Source organism: Ursus arctos, unplaced genomic scaffold, assembly GCF_023065955.2.
Source record: "Ursus arctos isolate Adak ecotype North America unplaced genomic scaffold, UrsArc2.0 scaffold_23, whole genome shotgun sequence".
NCBI classification, from domain to species: domain Eukaryota; kingdom Metazoa; phylum Chordata; class Mammalia; order Carnivora; family Ursidae; genus Ursus; species Ursus arctos.
In genome coordinates, this window is record NW_026622908.1 from 3496809 (window position 1) to 3520799 (window position 23991).

At 48.2% G+C, this 23991-nt stretch overlaps 1 long non-coding RNA gene across 1 annotated transcript; it reads right to left on the reverse strand.

The window, feature by feature from the left end:
- Positions 1 to 3943: 3943 nt before the first annotated feature.
- LOC125281235 (uncharacterized) lies at positions 3944 to 8715 on the reverse strand. The gene is made up of 3 exons (XR_007188375.2): positions 8349 to 8715; positions 7621 to 7739; positions 3944 to 4773 (listed from the first exon to the last, which is right to left on the reverse strand). It is a non-coding gene; the product is annotated as an uncharacterized LOC125281235 (long non-coding RNA).
- Positions 8716 to 23991: the final 15276 nt, after the last annotated feature.

Below are 23991 nucleotides of genomic sequence, written 5' to 3' on the forward strand. Positions count from 1 at the left end.
GGACGCCTACTCAAGGGAAGAGCTTGCTGTTCAAGGGAACGGCTTGGGGAGGATCCCAAGCCAGGAGAAGACTTGGCTCCCTGGACAAAACTGCAGAAAGCCAGATGGCTAGAGGACAGGGAGTGAGGCAGGGAGAAGAGGTACCAGATCAGAGGTGGCAGAGGCCTGTGGATTTTATGAGAAAATAGCCTCTGGCCACTGTGTGAGAAGACTGGAGAAAGCAGTCAGCCATTGGGGGTCTGAGACTGGCCTCCATCTGCAAAGCTGGGTGACAGCTGGAGAACCAAGGAGGCCAGCAAAGGAGATGGACCCTCGTCCCCCCCAATCTGGTCTCAAGCCGGAGCTGGAAGCCTGGGTGTCCTTAGGAAAGCCTCATCCTCCATCTCGCGGGGGCTGCTGGCAGGGCAGGAGGTCCTAAGCCATCTCCAACCCTCCTGCTCTTTGGTCCTCTGAGAAGAGGTAAGGGAACCAGAAGCCGGGAGGGGGCTGTGTGCATGAAATAAAGGGAACGACTTACAGCCAGAAAGCTGATCCCTGGGGACCAGTGCTGCCAACCTCGTCACCACAGAGGGCTGTGGTGGTCCCTGTGTGGCTTCAGTGGGGGGTGGAGTGGGGAGGGGAGGCAGGAATGCAGTCATCCACCCTGGGGGGGTTGGGGTGGCAGGACAAGGTATAGGCTTCCTGGAGATGGAATCAAAATTTCATTTTCCCAGTTCACATTAGTCAGCATGAATTACTGTTAGCATGCCTGCCACATTGTATGAGGCCGACCAGAAGTGGGTCACTTAGGCTTCACGGTTAGGGTCTTGTGAAATACCTTTCATTCCCATGGTACATTATTTTCACTGGGAGTTTTGAAATCCCAGAAATATCCCTGGAAACCCCCTCTGGGGAGCAATTTGGCGGGACACCAGTGCCGTGGGTGCCTGCCCCAGAAGGACGCTTCTCCTCAGCAGGCTTTCGTGGCCTGAGCAATCCAGACCTTGGCCATGGCTCCCCTGGGCCTTCCGCGCGCAGCGCACGTGGGCCCGGGCTTTGACGCTGGCATTTCAAAGGGCACTTAGGAAATTCTGAGAAGCCCCACGGATTAAGATAAATGAGGTTTTATCGGTGAAACAGGCTTTTCATTTCTTGTTATCGATTTTCATGTTTTCACATCTTCAGATGCGATTTGCTAGCCCAGGGCCGCATTCCAAGACACACAAACGTCATTAAGGCCACCATTTTAAAGAGTGCCATGTTTTATTGAGGCGGACAGGACAATAGATAAATATTTAATCTGTTGCACATTGGCTTGGTATGGGAGATGGGGTTGGGGCCGTGCGACTCAGAGCCTCTCACATGTCTTCCCGGAAACCCTGACAATGGCCTCGCCAACTGCCCAAAGAAACACAGGGCCCGCCCTTGGCAAACACTTGCCAGTGTTTCTGAAAAGCAGCTCCTGGAAGCCTTTTCCACTCCAGCTTCACAGCTTACCCCATCGTTCCTCATTCATCATGATTTTGGAGAATGCACACTCTCACGGAACCGGGGGCAGTTGGCTTAAAATAATGGGCGGTAACAATGGTGACCAGCGAGCATGCGCTAAGCCGGGTTCCCGAGGCCATGGAGCCCTCCTCGCGTCGTCCACGCTCTGAGTCAATGGGGTGCCCTCGTGGGTGCTTGCATCCTCTGTGCTGTCCCTGAGCCTCAACTTCCTGCATCGTCAGTTCTTGCAGCTCATCCCCATAACATCCGCCCCTCTCACGTTGGAATTGCTTGGTCCAGACCCGTGACCAGGTCTGTGATTGCCTGTGAGAGACCGAGCTCACCAGCAACCACCCTGACCAGGGGAGCCGCCAGATTTCTTTCATTCATAAAACTCACCTATCTGGAGTAAATGGCTTCCTGACCTGCATGCCTTTGGTGCTCTTTGTCAATAAGATGCAGAGCTTTCTCTCCCGTTCTCTTCATGACGATTCCCATCCCCACAAGATGAGTATGCCCTGGCATTGCTGAGCGGGACACCAAACACCATAGGACAACAGGAATCCCAGTCAGCTCCCTGGGCCAGGCCCCAAACCACGCATGATCAGAATGCAATCACGTCGGGGAATTCTTGTGGCATTCTTGTTCTGAGTTCAGCCCCTTGCCATGCGCAAAAGATCGGAAAGTAGAGGGTCCCTCCCCACATGGATTCCTCCATCCCAACGGAGGTGGGCCACAGATGCAGCTCATTTAAAATAATACGGTGACATGACAAGATAGGACCAGATACCTCTGAGTTTCCCTAGGTAGATTCTCCCAGAAAATAACCAAACCCCAGCTGCCATGTAACCTTTAGGGGCCTCCGCCACCAGGAGCACTGATGTCACGTACCATACAGATTTGCTGCTACAAGAAAACACACAACTCACCCTAAAGCCGAATGGAGATTTAGGGTCACTTGTCTAAAGTCATACTTGTTGCTGAGAAATCACGGTCTTTATTCTGCAAACAGCCAGTCAGGCCCCCAAAATCCAGGCTGGGCTCCATTGCCAGTCACTTGAACACTGTCCTTGCACTCAAAGCTTCCTTGCCTCTCCAAGTCACCCTCTGCTCGGCCCCACTGGTGGACATTTTCATTCTTGTTCCCCAGCGTGGAATTGCTACAGGAAGTCACAGAATGGCCACTTGTCCGTGCCTACCTGCTTCCCAGACCCCTCCGCCTACTTCCTCCCTGCACTAGGTCTTCCCCTCTTCCTTTACCAAGAAATCAAAGCCGTTCACTTCTTGTGTTTTCCATAGCATCCCAACATCTCACTGCCTCTCCCTTCTTCCCGCCCCAGTTCCCAGGCTGCCCCTCCTCCGGGACCAGCTCCCTTCTCCTCCAGCATCTGGACTTTTGCTCTAAACCATGCAGATTTCTACAGTGAAAAACCACTTGCACTTGAGCCAGCTCTCCAGCCAATTCCACCGTCTGCCCCGGTTCACGTTTTCCCTGGGACACTCTCCTGGAAGGATACAGATCCACTTCCTCGCTTCCCCCTTTCTTTTATGACCCCTAGAATCCACTACTAGTTTTTCAGCAGCTGAACTTGCTCTCAGCAGGGTCAGCTCTTCACACACGGGGCTGGCCCCGACCCCTCTTCTGCTGGCCCTGCAGCATCTGACCTTGCGGTCCACCACCTTCTTCCAGGAACGCAGCTACAAAGGTCATGCACACACTACACTTTTCCTCTTCTCTCCCGCTCTCTGGCTGCTGCTCTGTTGGCTCCTAGGTGGGCTTTTTTCCATCTCCCTGGCCCCCAAATGTGAATGCTGCCTAGGGCATCCTCCATACTTCTGTCTCTGCCTGGCTTCACTAGGGCCTGTCTCCACCCCAGCCCCGACATGTCACCTGGCTGGTTGGGCATTTCCAGCCTCACATCCCCCTGAATGGGCTACTGCATTAGCCCACTTAGCACAGCCGAACACACCCACACTGCATTTTTATCCTCCCCATATCTGCTCCTTCTTTAGACATCCCTTGTCTCTTCCAGAAGTGCCGTCTCCTTCCCAGGGGCTCTCAGATGCACAAAGGAGTTCTGAACTTTCTGCTTCCCCTCCTCTGATCTTCCCCTCCACCACAGCCAATCCGTTCTACTGATTGCTTCATCAACCACGTGTTTTGCACTGCTCTCCTCTTCAGGCCCCGAGTGTTCCCCTAATTAAGGCCTCATCCCCTCATGCCTGGACATTGCAATGCCCTCTTAACCAGTCTCCCTTTGGGCTTATCCATCCTGCATCTGTTCCCTGCCTCCGTGTCTTGAAACCCAGCTCAGATCATCTGGCCTCCTCTCCAGTAATCCCAACAGGGGTACTTACTGCGCACTTGCAGTGTGGACCTTCTACAGATAATCTCATTGAGTCCTCTCTGCAAGACTGTGAGGCACATACTGTTATCATCCTCGTTTTACAAAGGGAAAAATAAGGGCCCAGAGATTCAGGACTTGATACAGGTTACGTGCCTCGTGGGTGCCAGAGCTGGGCTGTGAGCCCGGCCAGCCAGGATCTAGCGTTTGGGTTCTAACCTCTTGAACTTAGTAGGTCTTCCTCGGCTCCCTCGGCAGTTTGCCCGTCCGTAGACCAGAATTCCTTTGCCTGCTCAAGGCCTCTAGAATTCGCGTCTCTGCTGCCTGACCAATCGCTAACTCTTTGCATCCAGACAGACCCGTCTGTTTGCCAGAGGACCTCTGTTTCCTGCCAGCAGCTGTTCTCCTTTGCCTTGTTTTTAAAAGGAATTCCTGAAGCAACCAGGCTCTGACTGATAAGGCTGTCATTCATTTATTCAATACAGATTTAAACATTGCCTGTGCCACCAGACACCATGCGAGGTGCAGAATACTGCAGAGAACGAAACCGCCGTGGCCTCATCCCCATGTGCATACGGTCGAGTGACTTCCAAGCCCTGCTACTGTCCTCTGACCCCCGATTCAGACCCTGCACGGAACCGAGCTGCATCTCCTCCCCTGCTTCTGCTCTGCGTGACCCCCTCCGGCCACAGTCCCTGCTAAGCTCCTGCTAGGGAGTTAGGGGGCTCAGACCCCCTTTGCTTGCCAAAGCTGAGGGTGTTTCCAGGGGACAGATGCTCCCTCTCAGGAAAGCTCAGCTCCAAGCCCCTTTGTGGTCAGGAGGCGGTGAGTCAGAGAGGAGATCCAGAGGTCAAGCAAAGACTTGAGAAAAACTTGTTGGGCTGCTGCCTTGTGTCAGGCACAGGTTGGCTTTTGCAGAAAACTGGGCAAGCAACCTCTCCGGGAGGGGCAGCTGTCGTCCCTATTTTACAGAAGAGAAAACAGAGGTTCACCAGCTGGGACTCAAACCTGGTTCTGACTCTGAAGTCTTTATTGTCCCCACAATTCCCTGCTGCGTCCAGACTCCTAGCATCCTAGATTCCTGGGGCCACACAGGCTAGAGACAGGGGTCAAGCTCAAGATCAGCGGGGTTGGATTCCAACTGTGAATCAGTGTTCCTTTTCACATCTCAAATACTGTGCTTCCTCTTGACTTTATTTAATGTATTTAACTAGTTAGTTGGTTGGCAGAGGGGAAAAGGTACAGTGTTCCTTAACCCACTGGAAGAAACTCTGAATGAAGAAAGATTTAACAAAACCTCCAAAGGTCCATTCTGTGTCTTTTCTTGCCAAACACTTGGTTATTTGGGGTGCTCTGGGAAGGGGCACAGGTGTTACTGGCTGAGGGAGCCTTGCTTTCTCTCCCTCAAAGACATGGCCTGCCTATGCCCTGGACTGGGAACCTGGGGCAGAAAAGTCCAGCCTTGGGCAGAAAAGCAGGAGACAGGCGGAGCATGAGGCTTGTGTCTAGAGGGAGGGGAAGGGCGTGGGGGCTAGGAGAGCTGAGCACTGCTGTGCCCAGGAGAGCAGCCAGAGCTGCTGACGTCTTACAGGTGAGGCTCCCACAGGTTGGACCCAGCTCAGGCAGGGGGACTCCAGAGGTAGGGCTGAGCCCAGGAAGTAAGCAAGGATTGAGACCAGAGGGAAGGGGCATTATTCACAGAGCGGACTAACCAACTGGCCTCGTCCCCCCCCCCCCCACCGGGAGCAGGGGTGGAACCACAGTGCAGGGCAGGGGTGGAGGCAGGAGCTCAGCCTGGGAGCTGGACAAAAGAGCCAGGGAGGAGGGCGCTGCCATACAAGTGCGCAGGCGCTCCAGCTGGACGCTGGGTCTTTAGCGACCAAGCCTCTCCAGGGCTGCCCAGCGGCTGCCTGTGAGCCCTCCCTCTACCCCTTTGGGGTGGCTCCTGCATCTGCTTCAGGGAATGTGTGTGGACCCAGCAGCAGGGAACCGAAGAAGCGTGGTGACAGCCATCCTGGTGCACAGACCAGGCCGGGCCACCCTGCTGAGAGCACGCGCCACGGTTCTGTTGTCCTGGCCTGTGCCCATGTGTGAGCAGACTCCACCGGAAGTCTCTGCTTCCTCCATTCACAACCAGGATTACTCACACTGGCCTCTGCATGAATGCTGTTTGAAAGGTGAAGGTGCCACGATGATGCATATTTACAACAACTCCATGAGATATTTCAAAATGGAATTCCAGGGGAAAGCAAGCAAGCCCCCGAGCAGCCATCTTCTTCGACATTTTCCCCGGAGTGTCAGGGAATCAAGTAACACTGACCCAGGATCGACCCAAGCAAGAGTGTACAAGCACGTGTTTTGGGTACAGCCAGAAGCCCCGGGAACTTCCATTTAGAGCATAGCACCTGGGCTCAAGGCCTGGCACTTGTAGCTGTGTGCTGTTGGGCAAATCACTTTACCTCTCTGAGCCTCTTTCTTTGTAGTGAGATATAAGGGGGACCTGTCCCATGTTCAGTACAGGGCTTGGTTCCGCTTGCCTGACTCAGGAGTCTCCTTCCCCCCCTCACCCTCTTCGGGCTTGAGGCTATGCTCCAATTCTCACAGTAACCATCCCAGACTGAGCAGGACCATTGTATCACCCAGCGCTTGTCGAGGGGACTGAATGAGAGTGTTACTGTGGACATTGGGTAAAGCGGAGAGTTCCATGTCAGATATGAATTCTTACTGCTGTTATTGCTCCAAGCACGGGACCAGAGTCAGCAAATAGCATCATGCTTACTCTGCTACACAACTATGGCAGACATTACTAATCAATCTGGCAAATCCAGCACTCTTCCTGGCCAGTGATGTCTGCAGTGGAGCAGCAGGGAAGTGGAAATATAGAAAGGAAAGCTATTGGCCATTGTGCACAGAGTTTATGGCTTAGGATACCAAAGCGGGGCTCCCAATAAGTGCCTGAATGCTAATCACTAGCCCTGTGTGGGTCAGATGCTCACCCCGGGTCAATTAGCTGCATGTGGGGATGAAGGCACGAGGCAGAATCTGTAAGAAGATAGTAGCTACCATTCAAACTCAAGAGAAACAGCTGCTAGAAAAAAGCATGTTATTCTACCTGGATTTTTATTCTCTAGTAAAGCTACTACCCTAGGTTCTCAGGGGTACCAAGCCATGTGAGAGATGAGCAGAAAAGCCAGAGATGTTAAGTGGTGTGGCCAAGATAACCTTTTAGAAAGGGCTCGAACTACCAACTTCGGTTTCTATGCTTTTTACTTTAGGGCAGGCAGCAAGGTTTGCAAACACCCATGCATTACTCAGCCAGCCTCACAGAGGCCCAGACCCTACAGCCAGAGTCCAGCCCTGAAAAGTGAGACCCAGGGAGCCCTTGGCCAGGATCTAAGCGCTGAGAAGCAACCACAATGAAATCCAGAAGGCTCTTTAGAGAAGCCTGAAGTTTGGGAACAATCCCGCTAAGTCATAAATGCTTCAAATTCCTCAGCTTTTGCCTCCAGAATTTCTGGCAGCCCCGTGCAGAGGGCGAGTGTTCACAGACAGACGCTGATTCTCCTCTGCTGGGGCAGGCCGGGCCAGGCCAGCTCCGAGACCAGGAAGCCAGCACACCAAATCTCTCCTCTAGAAACGTCCAGAGGAGGGACGGGCTGTTGCTGGGGGTGCTACGGCACCCACCCAGATCCCTCTCAGGACCTGGCACTGAACCCCCCCTTCTCCCCAGCCTCCCCCAGGTGTTCCCACTGCACCAGCGGCCTCAGCCAAGGAAGCCTCCCCACCCCAGGGACACAAGGACCGGTACCTTGCTTCCATCCATCCAGGGCGTCTCAGCGCTCCGGCGAGAGGGCTGAGTCCTTCGGGCAGGCGCCTGGCAGGTTGGCTTCTCGCCCCGGCCTCACCGCAGCTGCCTCCTCCTAGGGGCTGAAACTCACAGCTGTGGGTCCTGTGAGCTGTGCTCCCGACAGGCGTAGCCCATGCACTCATAGGTGCTCCTGCCATTGCACCCTGTCTGCCTCGTGCAGCCACCCCGCAACTCCAAGCCCGCTGCGGCCAGGGCACCGAGAAATCACCGCACCCAGCCCCGCCGGCTCGCAGGCGGACAGCCCACCCAGAGCCACAGTGCTGCCTGGTGGCTAAGCTGGGCCCAGGGGCCTCTGACCTCACGGCCCTCTGCTTTCGTGGGAAGATATTCAAGTCGCTCACATGCTTGACACCCACTCTGTCTGTAAGCATTTCTCCTCATCTTCATGAGCCCATAAGGAAGGGGTCATTAGCATCACATTCTGCAGATGTCGTAAACGAGCTGCCCGAGGTTGCACAGGAGAGCGTGAACACCTTCCTTTCTACTCCAGCCTTCCAGCCTCCCACCCAGAGGTCAAGGGAGCCCAGCTGTTGCAGCCTCCTGGGGCACAGAGAAGGGCAGAGAAAGTTTGAAAGCAGGCCTGCAGGGGCAAATGGAGACTATCCACACACCCTCTCTGAAAACATTTTCTTATCCAAAAAAGAGGAAACAATACCTGTCCTGCTTACCTCCAAGGAAGCTGTGAGGATCGGACAGGAGGTTCAGGCTGCAGGGGAGGGGGACTGGGTGACTTCTGAAGACCTTGCAGCTCTCAGAGCCTAGGATTCTCAGCAAATAAACCCACTAGGAGGAAAGACTGAGCAGAGCACCTGGGACAGAGGAGTCTGGGGCAGCTCAGCAGAGCCAGTCTGGAGCCACAGCAGAGGTCAAGGCTGAGTTTGAGCTTAAGCAGCCACCAGAGCAGCAGCCAACCTCCTTAGGAGACCGTGGGTGTACGGGAAAGTATAGGTGGGGTTAGAAGGTCAGGTTCAAATTCTGGCTTTGCCCCCTTACTAGCCGTATAAGGAAAGGTCCTAAATCCTTCCGTCTTAGTCATCCTGAACTGTAAAAATGGGAATAAACTCTCAGAGGCTTGTTATAAGGATTAAATTCGAAGAGATGATATGTCACCATGCCTGGCATACGAGGCATTCTCCTGAAACAGGAGCTCTTCCCTTTCTTAGGGACACAGGCCATGGGAGGAAACAGCACAGCCGTAATGAGAAGCGGTGGAAATAAAAGTGAAAAAGCAAGAGAGCTCAGTATGGGTTGCCTGTGAAACCATTCACCAAAGGAGGTTTGGGAAAGTCCGCAAGAACCCCAGAAATGCTATAAAACAGGTAACACGAGACTGTAGAGTGGCCCGATGTGACCGTCCACAAATGACTCAGCCTGGGGTGGAACAGAACTGTCTGTGGTCCAAAGCACGTACCAGCCCAAGCCCCAGGTCCCCCTGGCAGCCGGCTCATTATGTCTCCATGACCACATGTTTCTTCAAAGGGCATCCAGTGGCTTCCAGGTACCCCAGCGGTTGGGACAGGCATGGAGGGCAAAGCCTGGAGCGTGCACTGTCCTCTGGGTGAGGAGCTGGCTCCTCATTCGTTGAATGGACAGAGCCTGCGGTTCCAGATTCAGCCCCCGCTGCTCCCTGAGTCTCCTTCTGTCTTCTCTCATCTGCAGAATAAAAGTGATAATGGTCTCCCAGAGGACTCAGAAAGAGCACAGGGAACATGGAAGAGAGTATGCACCCGAGCGTGTGGCGTGATCCAACACCTGTGCCACTGCTCACAGCGCTCCCCGAGGCAGCTGCCGCGGAGAAGCCACAGCGGAGAGATGACTTCTCCTATCAAAGGCCCAGGGAAGAGCTAACTCTTGCCCAACCTGGAGCAGGAGGGAGCACACATGGATTGGAATTGAGAACACAGACATCCAGGCTCCCAGACTCTGAGAGCCATGGTCATGGAAAGAAAAGGAGCTCCCCGCCCCCTTCCTACTCATTGTTGAGAAAAATGACATCGGAGTTAGATTGATTCCTTTCTGGTGTGCTTCTTGGGTCACCAGCTCCCAGAACAATTCCTGGCTCATTGCCAGCACTCAGGAAATGCTTGTGCTGTCATTCCTCCATAGGGTGTCCTGGCATCCGCACCCAGGAAGACACAGTCTAATATTTGTGCCCAACTCTTGGGAGGACTCCTTCCTTCTGGAAGCAGCCCGGACCTAATGTCCTCGACAACACCAAAGCTCCAGGTGCTAGCACCTCTTAAAGGAGAGAAGATTAAGCATCCCAGGCCCAGGATCTCTTGAACTCAGTCCTGGAGTCAGAAGGGGCAGTCTGGACCTTCCTGTGTGTGGCCTCCTTTCCCCACGTCCTATGCCCCATCCTTCCTACTCCAGCTCTCTGGATCCAGATGACAAGAGGCTGTTCTTCCACAATTCCTGACCATCACAGCTGCTCTGGATGCTGGGCCAGGATCTGGGGCTCCAAAAAGGCCTAAGATTCGATCCCTGCCCTCAAAATGCTATCCTGGCACCTGTCAATTAGTGTGGGTGGGAACAGAAGGTACACAATAGGAGTAAATTTTGAAAGAAGAGCAGGAGTTCGGTCATGAAGGACCGCAAATATCACTCTGAAGGACTATCCTTGTCCCCCTTTCAGGGCCAGGAGAGGGTCTCTGAGGTTGTCCAAGCACGGAAGGGATAGGATCGGGTGTGCCCGTGCAGAGAGACACAGAGGGGCCCCACCTGCTCTCTGAGCCCATGGCTCCCTAGCCAGCAGAGCCGTGCCTGGTCAGCTTCTCCAGGCCACAGAGTCCAGGTGCCAGGCTGGCTTTGCCCTTGCTCTGTGACTCACTTCAGCCCCAGGCCCCTCACCTCTCTTGCCAGCATGACCAGGGAATTTGAATGGTCTTGTTGAATCCTTAGAAGTCCCCTAGACTTCACAGTGTAATACAAATGTTAGAGCACTGGCTTAGAGACAGGTGAATTGGGTCTGAGAGCCAAATTTCCTCTCTGAATGACTTGAACAGGCCAGGACCGCTTTCTGAGCTGGGGTCCATTTCCATAGGATAGCCGTGCTCATTGCTGTGAGGGTACAATGATATCATGTGTGTCAAGGCAGGTAGTGTGTGGCCTGGGGACCCAGAAAGAGGTCAATTCGTGCTCGCTGAATGTGAACCCGACTAGCAGTTCAGGCTGGGGTCTCTGTAGGAGGAAGCCCAGCCAGGCCCAGCCCAGCAGGAGAACAGTTCCCTAACTGGGAGATTCCAGGGATCACCAGTATTCTGAGACCATATCAGGCAGTCTTCTGACCCCTCTGCTGTCCCAGGGGGTTGGGAGGGGCCGGGGCTCCACTCCAAGGGTTTATAGGCTATTAATAGTTGGTGGCAGTGGGGCTCCAGGCCACTGTCCAAGGGACTCCTCTTTCTCCTCTGCTCTCAGCTGTGCTGCTCTTTAGAAACACTTAGAGTGGTGTTAGTTGGAAAAGTAGGGAAAAGAGCATAAAATCTTGCCTGGAGAAGACCACCACTTTCCCCAAATTGTTTCCCAACAACTGTCTTTATATTTCATTTCTCTGTTTCCAGTAAGGTGAACAAAAGCCTTTCATTTCTGCTTTTTGTTTTGGGCTTTTTCTTGAAAGAAAGTAAGTATCTATAAATAGGAGTTCACATGGAAAGGCACTTTGACGGTGTTTTATTTAATCCTTATCCTGAGGTAGGGGCTACTTTTATCCCCATTTTGCGGGTAAGAAAACTGAGTTTCTGAGAGATTATGTGATGCAGCCAGAGCCGCAGGGCTGTAATGGAATCACCAGGATGCACGTCAGGATGTCGCCCTCCACGCCCTGCTCCTACTGCCCCCCACTGCCTGCCACCTCCCTGGGGAACTCCGTCCAGGGGCTGCGCAGAGTTCGTCTCTGCAGAGCGCAGGCGCAGAGAACTCCAGGGTGGGAAAGGCCCTGCGGCATTTCCCACACAAGGCAGGAACCCCTCCCACAATATTCCTGGCGGATGCACGCCCTGTTTCCCGGAAGAGGAAGCGAGGGGAACCAACATTAACAAGGCCAGGAAGGAGCATATTATCTAGGTGGCATTGGCATGCAAAAAAACACAAGTTCTGACCTGACTGGACTAAACCATAAGGAAAGCTCATCTGTGTAACAAGAAGTCCAGCACCGGTGAATTCAGTGGCTCCATGACGTCATCAGGGCCCCAGGTTCTTTCCCGCATTCGGCTCGGCCCCGGTCAGGGGATGTGTGTTTCTCCACAAGGGCTCGCAATGGCTGCTTCCTTTCCAGGCATCATAGGCAGCCTCAGCAACAGCCAGAGGAGAGTGGAGAGGTTTTTTGTGGGGTTTTTTTTGGGGGGGGGGTTGTTTGCTTGTTTATCCTGTGTGGCATCCTTTAGTGATGTTCCCTCCTCGTGTCTCCTTGGCCAGGATGGAACCTCATGGCCACCCCGAAGCCACTCACAGGCAAAGGGAATGAGATCACCAGGGAGACTGGCCTAGAGAGTGAGGATTGCGCCTCCCTGACTCATGGAGAGGAGGTCTGGAACCCTAAGTACAACCAGGGTTCTGTTTGCAAGGAAAAAGGAGAGGGTGGCTTGGGGGAGCTGACTCTCTCTGACCCTGGGAGATGCTGTTTTCTCAAACTTGGGGGTGAAAACCACCGAGATGGAGAACTCCATGATTTGACTTCTTATCTATTGGATTTTGCCCCTCCTCTCATGCACTGCTATAATCCCAAGAGGGCCCGAAACCATGCTTTACACGTAGGTGGTGCTCAACTAACCAGTTCGGTTTAATGCAACAGACATATAGGCGTTGCCTCCTATGTACCAAGCGGTTTGTAGTGCTCTGGAGATACAAAGATGGCCGACACAGTGCCTCTACCCTTAAGCTTACCATCTGGTACCTTGTAGTTATCATCATCATTATTAAATAATACTATTCTTGTTATTTTCAACCAACATTTACTCAGCACACATAATATGCTAAACATTTTGGAAATATATAACTTTCCTGCCAGGGCTCGGGATAATTTTTATATCCTGTTTGGCAGATAGGAATGCTTAGGGACTACGGTCTCGTGTTACCTGTTTTATAGCATTTCTGGGGTTCTTGCGGACCTTCCCAAACCTCCTTTGGGGGACTGGTTTCACAGGCAACCCATACTGAGCTCTCTTGCTTTTTCACTTTTATTTCCACCGCTTCTCATTACGGCTGTGCTGTTTCCTCCCATGGCCTGTGTCCCTAAGAAAGGGAAGAGCCCTTTCTCCCTATTTCAGGAGAATGCCTCGTATGCCAGGCATGGTGACATATCATCTCTTCAAATTTCGACAAGCAGCCCTCCCTAAGTCTGTCATTTTTATACTGTACCCACCCACCTCTACCTTCGCTCATCTGGGTTTCAGTTCCTCCCTTTTGTTCACCTTAGTTTTTCTTGTCCCAGTGTCTTTTCCTGGACTCTAAATAAGGCCTTCTTGCCCATAGGCAGTGCTTTAGCCTAGCAAGAACCAGCAGAGGCCTGAGATTCAGGCCACAGTCAGGTTCAAATCCAGACACTTCTACGCACCGGCTGTGAGTCCTAAGGTAAGAGACTCAATCTTTCTAAGATCCAGTTTTCTCTTTAGTAAACTAGGGATGATAGTTCCTACTTCATAGTGCTGTTGGTGGATTGAGTGGGCCCTTTCATGTAGGAAGCCTGGCATATCATCAGATACACAATCCACAGCAGTCAGCACCACACTGTGTAGCCCACCTAAGTAGACTCACCAGTGCTCAATAGAGGTTTCTTGAGTTAATCTGAAATAAACATTTTCTAGATTTCCAGGCTGTCCTGGAAGGGTTTCCTCCACCACCCCTACCTTGGTTTCAAAAAAAAGAAAAAAAATCAGAAGCGGGGCGCCTGGCTGGCACAGCTGGTGGAGCATGAGACTCTTAATCTTGGGGTTGTGGGTTCAAGCCCCACATTGGCTGTAGAGATGACTTTAAAATTTTTTAAGAAATTAAAAATTAAAAAAAAGATCAGAAGCTTGAAAGTGGAGGAGGGACTGGAGAGAGGGCAATGAAGTAAGCCGGATGCTAGAAGCCCGGATTGCCTTTGGCTCACTCTGGATTTGAGGGAAACCTGGAATTACTGCGATTTCATCACAGCAGCTGGTCCAAGATAAACCTGCCAGAACCACTCAGAGGCCAGATCTGGATTGCAGTGATAGCTGGGGCCTGCTGAGAAGCAAGGAAAAACTATTTATCTGACATTTTTTCAACCCCAACCAAGAATTTTCTTTGGCTCGAGATGCCGCTGGGACCGGTTTTCATTTGCATGGAGCTCATTTGAGGATCTGCGCCTCTGACGGTGGAGACTTCTTAGAAAGACTTCCATTTCCCTGCCTCCTTTCCACGTGTGCCTTTCTCATGATTCACAAATAATTACCCATCCAGGAAAACTAATCCCTGAGTCTTATTTGTGCTGGATTGTGCCAGAACCTCACATATAGGTTCTCTGTGATTCAGCTCCACACACAGTCTGTGCGGGCCTAAGCACCAGCAAAGATGGCCGCCAGAGAACATTTGCCCTCCTTCCAAATTGGCAGCCTTCATCTCATTGAAGCCATGTTAACTGATGTGGCACATTTTAATACATTTCACTGTCTCAGGCTGTGGCAGCAAATTTAGAGAGCGAATCTTCCTAACAGCTGCTCCTAGAGTGGCTGTCTGGAATCTCTACATCCTTGACCCATTGGTGCCAACCAAAGAAAAGCTTGTCCATGTATTATATATCGGGGGGGTGGGGTTAAGACAATCCTGTCTGAACTAAAATGCCACTATTCTTATAATACTATTATGAAGACTCTGCACTTTTCAAACAGGTAGCATTTTGGGAGTGGTATAAATATTCTAGGAATTAAAGTAGTGAGTTTTTTTGAGAAAATCATCCAGAATGTATCCGATCAGATCAGCATTATCTGCTTCCAACCAGACACTTTATTCCGATGATATTGCCTTACAATCCTGTTGCATATCTTTGGTTTTTCGTCCTTAGTCAAATCTGGCACATGGATGGTCTTGGCTGCATTGTTGCCATAGCCAAAGATTAGAAACAAATGTTCATTGATAGGGGACTGGCTAAATCAATTATGATACATCCAATCAACAGAATGGCATACGATCATTAAAAAAAAAAAAAGTGATGATCTGAAAGAGCACCTTCACCCCAATGTTTATGCAGCAATGTCCACAATACCCAAACTATGGAAAGAGCCCAGATGTCCATTGGCAGATGAATGGATAAAAAAGATTGTGGGATACATATACAACGGAATATTATGCAGCCATCAAAAAAGAACTCTTGCCATTTGCAACAACATGGATGGAACTAGAAGGTATTACGCTAAGTGAAATAAGTCAATCAGAGAAAGACAATTATCATATGATCTCACTCATACATGGAATTTAAGAAACAAAACAGAGGATCATAGGGGAAGAGAGGAAAAAATAAAACCAGAGAAACCAGTGGGGGAGACAAACCATAAGAGACTCTTAATCAGGAAACAAACTGAGGGTTGCTGGAGGGGAGGAGGTGGAGGGATGGGGTAACTGGGTGATGGACACTAAGGAGGGCATGTGATGTAATGAGCACTGGGTATTATATAAGACTGATGAATCACTGACCTCTACCTCTGAAACCAATAACGTATTATATGTTAATTCATTGGGAAAAAAATGAAAAATAAAAATAAAATTTTTTAAGATTTTATTTATTTATTTCACAGACAGAGAGAGAGACAGCCACCAAGAGAGGGAACACAAGCAGGAGAAGTGGGAGAGGAAGAAGCAGGCTCCCAGCGGAGCAGGGAGCCCGATGCAGGGCTCGATCCCAGGATCCTGTGATCACGCCCCAGGCTGAAGACAGACGCTTAAAGACTGAGCCACCCAGGAGCCCCCAAAATAAAAAAATTCTTAAAAAGTGATTCACCAAGAATAATAAGTATTACTATGAAATAATCCCCAAGAAATATAGTGAATAGTTAAATCTGGAAATACACAAGATCCTGGTCATACCGATCATCTCTGGGAGGAGAACCAGGGGCAGAGGAAGAAGTTTTTGTCATTTTCGTACACCCTTGAGTTTTGTACCTTGTGTTACCCATATACACGATGATAAACTGGTCCATTTTTCAAAAACCGCATTCAGGGTCTAGCCTGAAGAAAGATGGTCCAACTAGCTATATCATCCAAACAGAATCACAAGAACTCTCATTTGCTGAACAATTACTCTGTATCAGCCTCGTGTTAGGGCTACTTACACATTTCATCTGATTTTCCCTTCAAAGCGATCGTATGAAGTAGATTTTACCGTCTTCATTTTAGAAACGAGGACACTGATGCAACGAGCTTAGGAAAGTTGCCTGAGGTTACACAATCACACCAGGCGAACCTGGGATTCAAACCTCGGTCGGGCTAACTTCTTCCACTGGTCCCTGAGGACCTTCTCCGATCAAACACTCAATGAGACTACATCTCCTTGTTCTGTCCCCAGGGCCTGGCAGAGTGCTTGGCACACAGGAGGTGTCTAATACATGCTGCACGAATGATAAGCAGAAAGCAAAACAGTGAGAGCAAGACTCAGCCAGTAATTCCCTAAAAGGGATTTTATACATGTTTGAGCATCTTGGAATTGCAGGCTAATGTCCCACTGAGATTACTTGGAAGGCAACAACCTTTATTTAGATGGCTCTATTCTGCTGTGTTTGCTTTAAAAAATAAAATAGAATAAGTCACGTTGTTTTTAGTCACACCTCACAAAGCCTCATTACTTCAAAATGCCTTTCTGATGGAAGATGATTTCACAACAAGGAGAACCAGAGAACGTGGTTTTCATTAGGCTACCTTTAAAAACAGCTGTTTTTCAGATGGGATCATACGAATAAATAAATACTTCTGTTTTATCTTCTGTGTTTCTTTAGGACTGTTCGAAAAGGCCAACAAGCTTGACCATTCATTGCAGGGTGAGTTTGGGACCCAAACAGTTAAATAACCAGCCAATTTGGCTTCCTTGCTGCCTCCCAGCCACGGAGATGAATGGAATGTTCATGAGGTCGCTTGGCAGGGGGCCACATTCCTATGGGAACGTTGCAGCAGTGAGAGCTTTGGGACACGAAGAGGCAAATGTGTGGGAGTTGTGGAGCAAACTGCAAACGATCCAAAGTCTCAGAAAAATGCATGGAGCGCCATTGGTCCAAGGATGCTTTGCAGAGGACCAGCAAAGTCTCCGCCTTCGCTCAGATTGAAAATAGAGACAGGAACTGGCCTGTCCAGTTCTTTCCTACAGCTGCCCAGGCCTTGAATGGTACGAGCCACTTCCAGCACCGCTGCGGATATGAGTTCATTAAAAGAATCTCATCAAGGAGTCCCACTTCTTCAGCTGATCTTTAGATTCCGTTCCGCTTTCTATTTTCCAAAGAAAATGACTTGAGGGGAATTGACCCAATCCCCCCCTCCGCCCCTCCTTTCCCCTGCCCCACCCTGCAGCTGTCCCTAAGGACTCAAACCCAATGCACTTTTATGCTCCTCAAGGGCTTCCTTGTACCCTTTAACACGCACTCCAGAGACCAGGTGAGTCACTAAACTCCCACATGACAGCTCCCTCGGGCCTTTAGAAAGGCTACATCTGATCGGTGATGATGATGATGATGGAAGTCGGACTTTCTCTTTAAAATTAGAAACCTAGGATCTTCGCAGTCACCCTCACAGATCCGCTCACAAGAAATTTTCTTATCATTACATTAAAAAAGAAGCTCGAGCCTAGCGACTTCTGTGTGTACCCCAAAATATCTCTGGTACCAGTCATCGGGAGAAAATTCCAGCTCTGAGGAGGGAGCCCTGTGTCCTGATTTCCCTCCCCACGCGGTAGCATTGGTACCAGGGAGTGGTAGCACTTGAAGACTTCTCTGTAGTAACTCGGGCTGTTGAGAAAAGACTTTGTGTCATCCCAGCACCATTAAGCTAGGATATGGAAGGAATGGAATGGAGACATTGGAAGCTCTTTGCAAAATGACCATTCCATATCCAAAGGCTAAGAGACAAACCAATAGGTCACTGGCTTTGTTAGTGAGGTCTTACCTAATTAAGGCCACTGGAGGCAAAAGTAGCCGTCTCTCCCAAAGCCAAGGAGCCAGGCTAAGAAGCTTACAAGGAAGGGACCACTTTGGGAAGAAACTGTAGGATCTAGGGAGGGAAACAGCATCCTGACTTTGTTGGTACCACAGGGCACCAAAACCTTACAAGGCTTTTAGGACCAGAACAGAAAGAATCAAGGAAATAACATGGCATGGGAATGACATCAATGAGCTATAATGATGAAGTCATCTGCTCTGCCCATAATCTGCCTTCCAGGGAAGCTGCATTCCTTTGGCCACAAAAGTAGCCCTTGGCTATAGATTTATCTGAACATAGGCCTTGCTCCCCAGCCCCGAGATAATTGCTCGTAAGTGGACACCTGACCCAAACTGAATAATCAGATTCTCTCTCCGCAGAGTTTAGATTTGGGGTCCAGAGACACTAGACATACCAGTTCATCACTTGAATCGAAGAGATGTAATTTGGCTGCCGTGGGGAAGTCATCTTTTATCCTGTAGATAGAAAAGCCTGAAGCCCCCCTCTGTGGAGAGAGAAGGAGGGGAATGAACTGACCAGGTGAACAGAGAGAGAGCGAGAGAGAGAGACCCCATGAAAGACCCTGAGCCTGGCTCCTAAAGGCATCTTTGTTCAGGCCTGGTCCCATCCTAGGATTCTTCAGGGATCGAATTCTCCACCTATTCTTATAATAATCCCTTTCCCCATTTTCTTTGGTTAAGCTAATATGAGTGAGTTTGGGTTACTTATAACCAGAAGAACATGGCCTAAAGCAGGAGCACAAGAAGGCCCACAGGCCAAGGTAGGACGAGAGGGAGTTCAGGTAAGCTTTGCAAGGTAAGGTTGTTTACCTAAACATCAGGATGGAATTGCAACACTTTACCTGGGCTGGACTGCCTTCCTCAAACCCCAACAAGTTTGTTTTTGTTGCTTTCTTACACAGGTAAGTCACCTACTCTCTCTCTTAGTAAAGTTTGAAACAATGTAAAAGGATATAGAGTAAGTACAGAAGTCTCTTATCCTTACCCAGCCTTAGGTCCTGCCTCCAAGATGACCCTTGCTCGGGCCATATTTTCTGCTAGCTGAAATGCGCTCAGTTGTAAGACACATCCCCATCTGGGAGACGTGAAAAGGCAGAATCAGATATAGCAGTGTGTTGAGTATCTTTCCAAATATTTTCCCAGTATTCCACGTATCTGTCGATTTTTGTATAGCTGTTAGTTTTCATCATTAATAGGTTCATTCTAAGCACATCGTTCTGCAGCCGCCTGAACAACACTTCCAGAGCCTTTGCCTTTTCAGTAGAAGACTTTGTTCCACCACTACTGTATCTCCAGTGCTGAAACAGTACCTGTCCCGTAAGTAAGGACTCAATAGTCAACTAATGAATAACCAGCTTCCTTCGTTCTTCTAATGCCTACAGGTCTTCAATAGTATTTCTTCAACCTTTTTCCCATTAAAGCAACCATTTTGGTTACTTCCAATTTTTTTACCTTTACAAATAATACTGTTGTGAACGTCCTAGCTCCGTTGTGTTTCTGTAACAGCAATACTTATCATGATTGGGTGCTCGCTATGCTAATATAAGCCCATTATATGCACTAACTTACTTAATATCCACAACAGCCATTTGAGGCTAGTGCTATTGTTATCATTCCCATTTTTCAGATAACAAAACTGAGAAAGAGATTGAATGACTTGCCAAAAAAACTCAGGAGGGAATAAGTGGACAGGCAATGATTTAGCCCCCAGGCAACCTTGCTCCCAAAGGCAAGGCCATTTAGATGAATATTCTAAGGTTGAATCGTTATTCTGAGAGAAAGAGCATTTCTCTCCAAAAATTCTGCATCAATTTAATTCACTCTATCTTCATTTGAGAGTACCCGCTCCCCAACACCCTTGCCGATAATGGGTGTTATGAGTTTTTAAGTCATTTAAACATATAGGTAAAAAAATAATGTTTCATTATTCATTTAATTCGTACTTCCTGGTCTATTCCACCTGCACTCCTACCCACTGATTACTGGCCATTTGTATTTTTCTATGAACCACCTGCTCATTTTCTTTACCCATGTTTTCTGTCCAGTTCTCTGTCTTTTAGTTACTGATTTTTAGGAACACTGAATATTATTACAAATGTGACAAAAAGTTTCACCTTGGCTGTTTTTTTTGGGTTTTTTTGTATGATGCCTTTTGTTACTCAAAAGTTTTTAAAATTTGGTATAATTAAATCCATCAGTTTCTTTCTACATATGGCTTCTGAATTTTGTGTCCTTTCTTACTCATGATGATAAAATATTCTTATTCTTTTCTTCTAACATTTTATTTTTATGTTTAACTCTGTATTCCATCTGGAACCTATTTTAGGACGTAACTTGGGCTCTAACGTTTTAAGTGGAGACCCAATGTCCCTATCACTATTCTTTGATATGCTGTTTGTCATAAATTAAATTTCCATAAATATAAGAGTCTGTTTCTAGACTTTCTATTATGCTTCATTGTCTTAATGCTCTATTCCTGAGCCACAACATGTGTGTAAAGCAGTCAGGCACAGTTGGCACATAAATAACATCAATTAAATTCTTCATCTCTCCTTAACCTCCTTGTATTTTTTTCTTTTTCACAGTTTCAATTTATACATTCATGTCTACATTGCTTTTTATCTATTTAGAATCTTTCACCCTGAATTTTAGGGTACACATCTGACTACCCTAATCTCTAATGAAGTGAGATAACGTGGTCACTTGACCAAGTCACTTTTATAGCATTATAGCTATATATAACATAGCTTGCTCCCAGTCCCATTAAGCCAGCCAATCTCCCCTCATTGATCAGAATAAAAACAGTTGAATTTCTTCTTAGAATTCTTGGAGACGAAATCATTCACAAATCTGCTTGTCAGTCATCCTGCTGGCAGCTGAATGTGAGGTTGTGGGAAAGGATGCAGAGCAGTGATTCCTTCCTATCTTGGCTACATGTGCCGCTTGTGTCCTTTCTGTTCATTGGGTCAAATGGCATCATTCAAGGTCCCCAATGGCCATGTGGCCTGCCACAGAGTCCCACAGATATCCTCACTACCCCTAGGCTCACCGATTCTCACTCAGGCGACCCACATTCCATCCCTGCCCCTTCTCATAGGACTGTCTCTTGAAACAAAGGTGACTCTTCTGTTGCCATATTCCAGTCCAGTTCCAGTCTCCACAGTGTCAATGATACCATGAGGTCCTTCTCAAGTACTGAAGAAGCATATCAAATGTGTCCCATAAGTTACCCCTATACGTTGGTATTTCAATATTTGGGGCCATAATAATCCAGTCCCCATTCCCACTGTTCCTCCGTATAATGCATTAAGGCATCTGGTGAAGAGCATGGCCCTGCAGGTGAGTTGGCTGTGTCTGAACACAGCTGCCCCCCTCAACCAGCTCAGCCTCAAGCTTCTGTCTGCCTTAGTTTCCTCATTTGTAAAATGGGGATGATAATGATGATATACCCATTTTATGGAGTTGTAGTGAGACTCAATGGATGAATGATTCTAAAGTACTCAGAACAACACCTGACACATATAGTAAAGCCCTGGAAGTATTTGCTAAAATAAGTAAAATGATCCATAAAGCCTTTCCTACATTTTCATTAATCTCCCCACATCATTCCAAAATTGATATGTTATTTATGTTTCTCTCTCTTTAAATATTTATGTGAAAATATTTAAATATATCAACTAGGCTCAGAACATATTTTTCCCATCTTCCACAGATTTCTGAGATTGACAATCTCAGAGAAAGAATAGTAGTAAAAATAAAAATAATGATAAAAAATGTATAATGCCTATATGAAGAAAACTTTAAAAATCTCCTGAAGGAAATAGAAGATTTGCCTGAGTGGGTAGCAAGACTCAATATCATAAAGATGTCAATCATCTCTGAGTTAACTTGTAAATTAACTCAACAAAAATTCCAGTAAGGTTTTCAGAATTAAATAGAGACCCTAAAATTTATGTGAAAGACAGAAACAAACATCCTGGAAAAGAAGAGAAATGAGGAGGGAAATATGCTAGCTTTTTAACAAAGCCTAATGTGGTTTTGGTACATGAATTCACAGGCTGACCAACAGAACAGAACAAGAAATGAACCTCTGATGTACAATAAAGGTGACATATCAAACCAGTGAGGAAAAGTGAACTATCCAGTGGAGGTGTTGGGGCAGTTAGTAGTCAGATGGAAAATCCACATATGGTTGATTCTCATTAGCAGTAGTGATATTCTATAAAGACACCACAAACACTAAATTAGCGAATCCTGAAACATGTCCACTGGGGGAAATACAGGGTTAGGTTTCTGCAAGCCTCTGGTCACAATGTTTTCATCAACTGATCAATACACACCTTGTTTTAGGTGTTTCTGTTTAAAGCACCTTGTTAATACACATTGTCTACTCATGGCCTCATGGCCAACAGCACTGTAGCTCTTGCTTGAACAAAGCTTTTCTAAAACACATATTTTCTTCATAAGGCACGTCCTAGCCTTCTGGGCTTGAAAACACTAGACAGCACTTCAGTGCTATATTTGGGGGCCACTTTAAACTGAAAAATCACCAACAAATAGTGCAGAGATGCAAAAAATGTGGCACTAAATAGACCACAAAAGAACCCTCAATCACAGTTCAAAAGCTGAAACACGAAGGCAGAGTGTCACCTTGTTCAGCCTCAGCTGGGAACATGCATGTGTCAGGCAACTCAGATTTTTTACAATCCCTGTATGTCGGCAAATGACCGCAAAGCCACTGCAAGTATTAATTTGGGGTTACAATGAATTTTTAGCAAGGAAGTGAATTTATATATACTGTATCTGTGAATAATAAGAATAGACTGTAGTTAGATCCATATCTCACATTATATTCTAAATTCCAAAAGATCAGATACTAAAATAATCATAAGGCAGTAGGAAAATATTGTGATTTTTTTTTTTTTAGGGTCTTGGAATGGGGAAGGCCTTTCTAATTAAAACATAAAATCTAAAAAGCCATAAATAAAGACTATTAAATTTGACTACCATAAAAACTAACAAAAACAAACAACGACAACAAACAACTCTAAAGCAAAAAAAGAATTACTATAACCAAAGTAAAATTTAACTTACTAAATAATCAAAATAGCAAAAGATAAATGACAAGGGCAAGATGGTGGAAGAGTAGGGCACCCCCTTTTACCTGGTGCCTTGAGTTTAGCTAGATAACTATCAAACCATTTTGAACACTCATGAACTCAGCCTGCGATATAAGAAAAAAAATAATCTGAAAAGCAATTGCTTTTTGCAAGGTAGGAGGTGTAGAGAAGTGAATCTGAGGAGAGATATTGGAAGATAAATGGAGGGGGAAGGGAGCCTCCATAAGCCAGCCACCGGAAAGTGATATAGCCCTGGAAGGCAAAATAGAACCCTTAGAAATCTGCTCCAGTGAGAGACATCCCTGTCTGAAAGGGGCTCAGGGGATGAAATGGGTGGGTCAGGACCCCAGGAGTCACAGAACTAACAGGGGTATCTGAGCCAATAAAGGACCTAAGCAGCGGAGTGGGGAACCTGGTTACAGTCAGTGAGCCCAGGTGGGGACTATCAGCTTGGGTCGCCATAAACTGCGAGCTAGGCCAGATCAGGTGACCATTCTCCACCTGGGTGTCCAGCAGCAGACTGGAACTCAGGGACTGTCCACCACCTTCCGGGAGTGGCAGAGCAAGTACATGCACCATCCCGCCAGGGCCCTACAAAGGGCAGTAACACATGACACTCAGACTCCCTCTGGGAGGATTGCTGTGGGCACGCACCACTGGAGTCTACAGAGTTTGGCACACACAAAAGTGAAGACCATGTCCCAGAGGGTTTCCTGAAGATAGGGGACTGCGATCTTTCAGCTTTGGGGCTGGAGATCAGGTGCGCCCATTTTTTTTTTTTTTTTGATCCTCTAAAGAAGTGCGGAAAGCCTTCAGGGAACAAAATCACACAGAGGACCAGCTTACACTGAGCCCAGCCCCCGGCAAGGAGCAGTGCAACTCCACCCAGGCAAGGACACCTGAGAAGCAGCACAGCAGGCCCCTCCCCCAGAAGACCAACTGGAAGAACAGGTGCACAGGTTTATGGAGCCCACAAGACTGTAAAATCCAGCGCTAGGAGAAAATAGTATCTAGAAATGAAATCAAGGGTTTTTTTC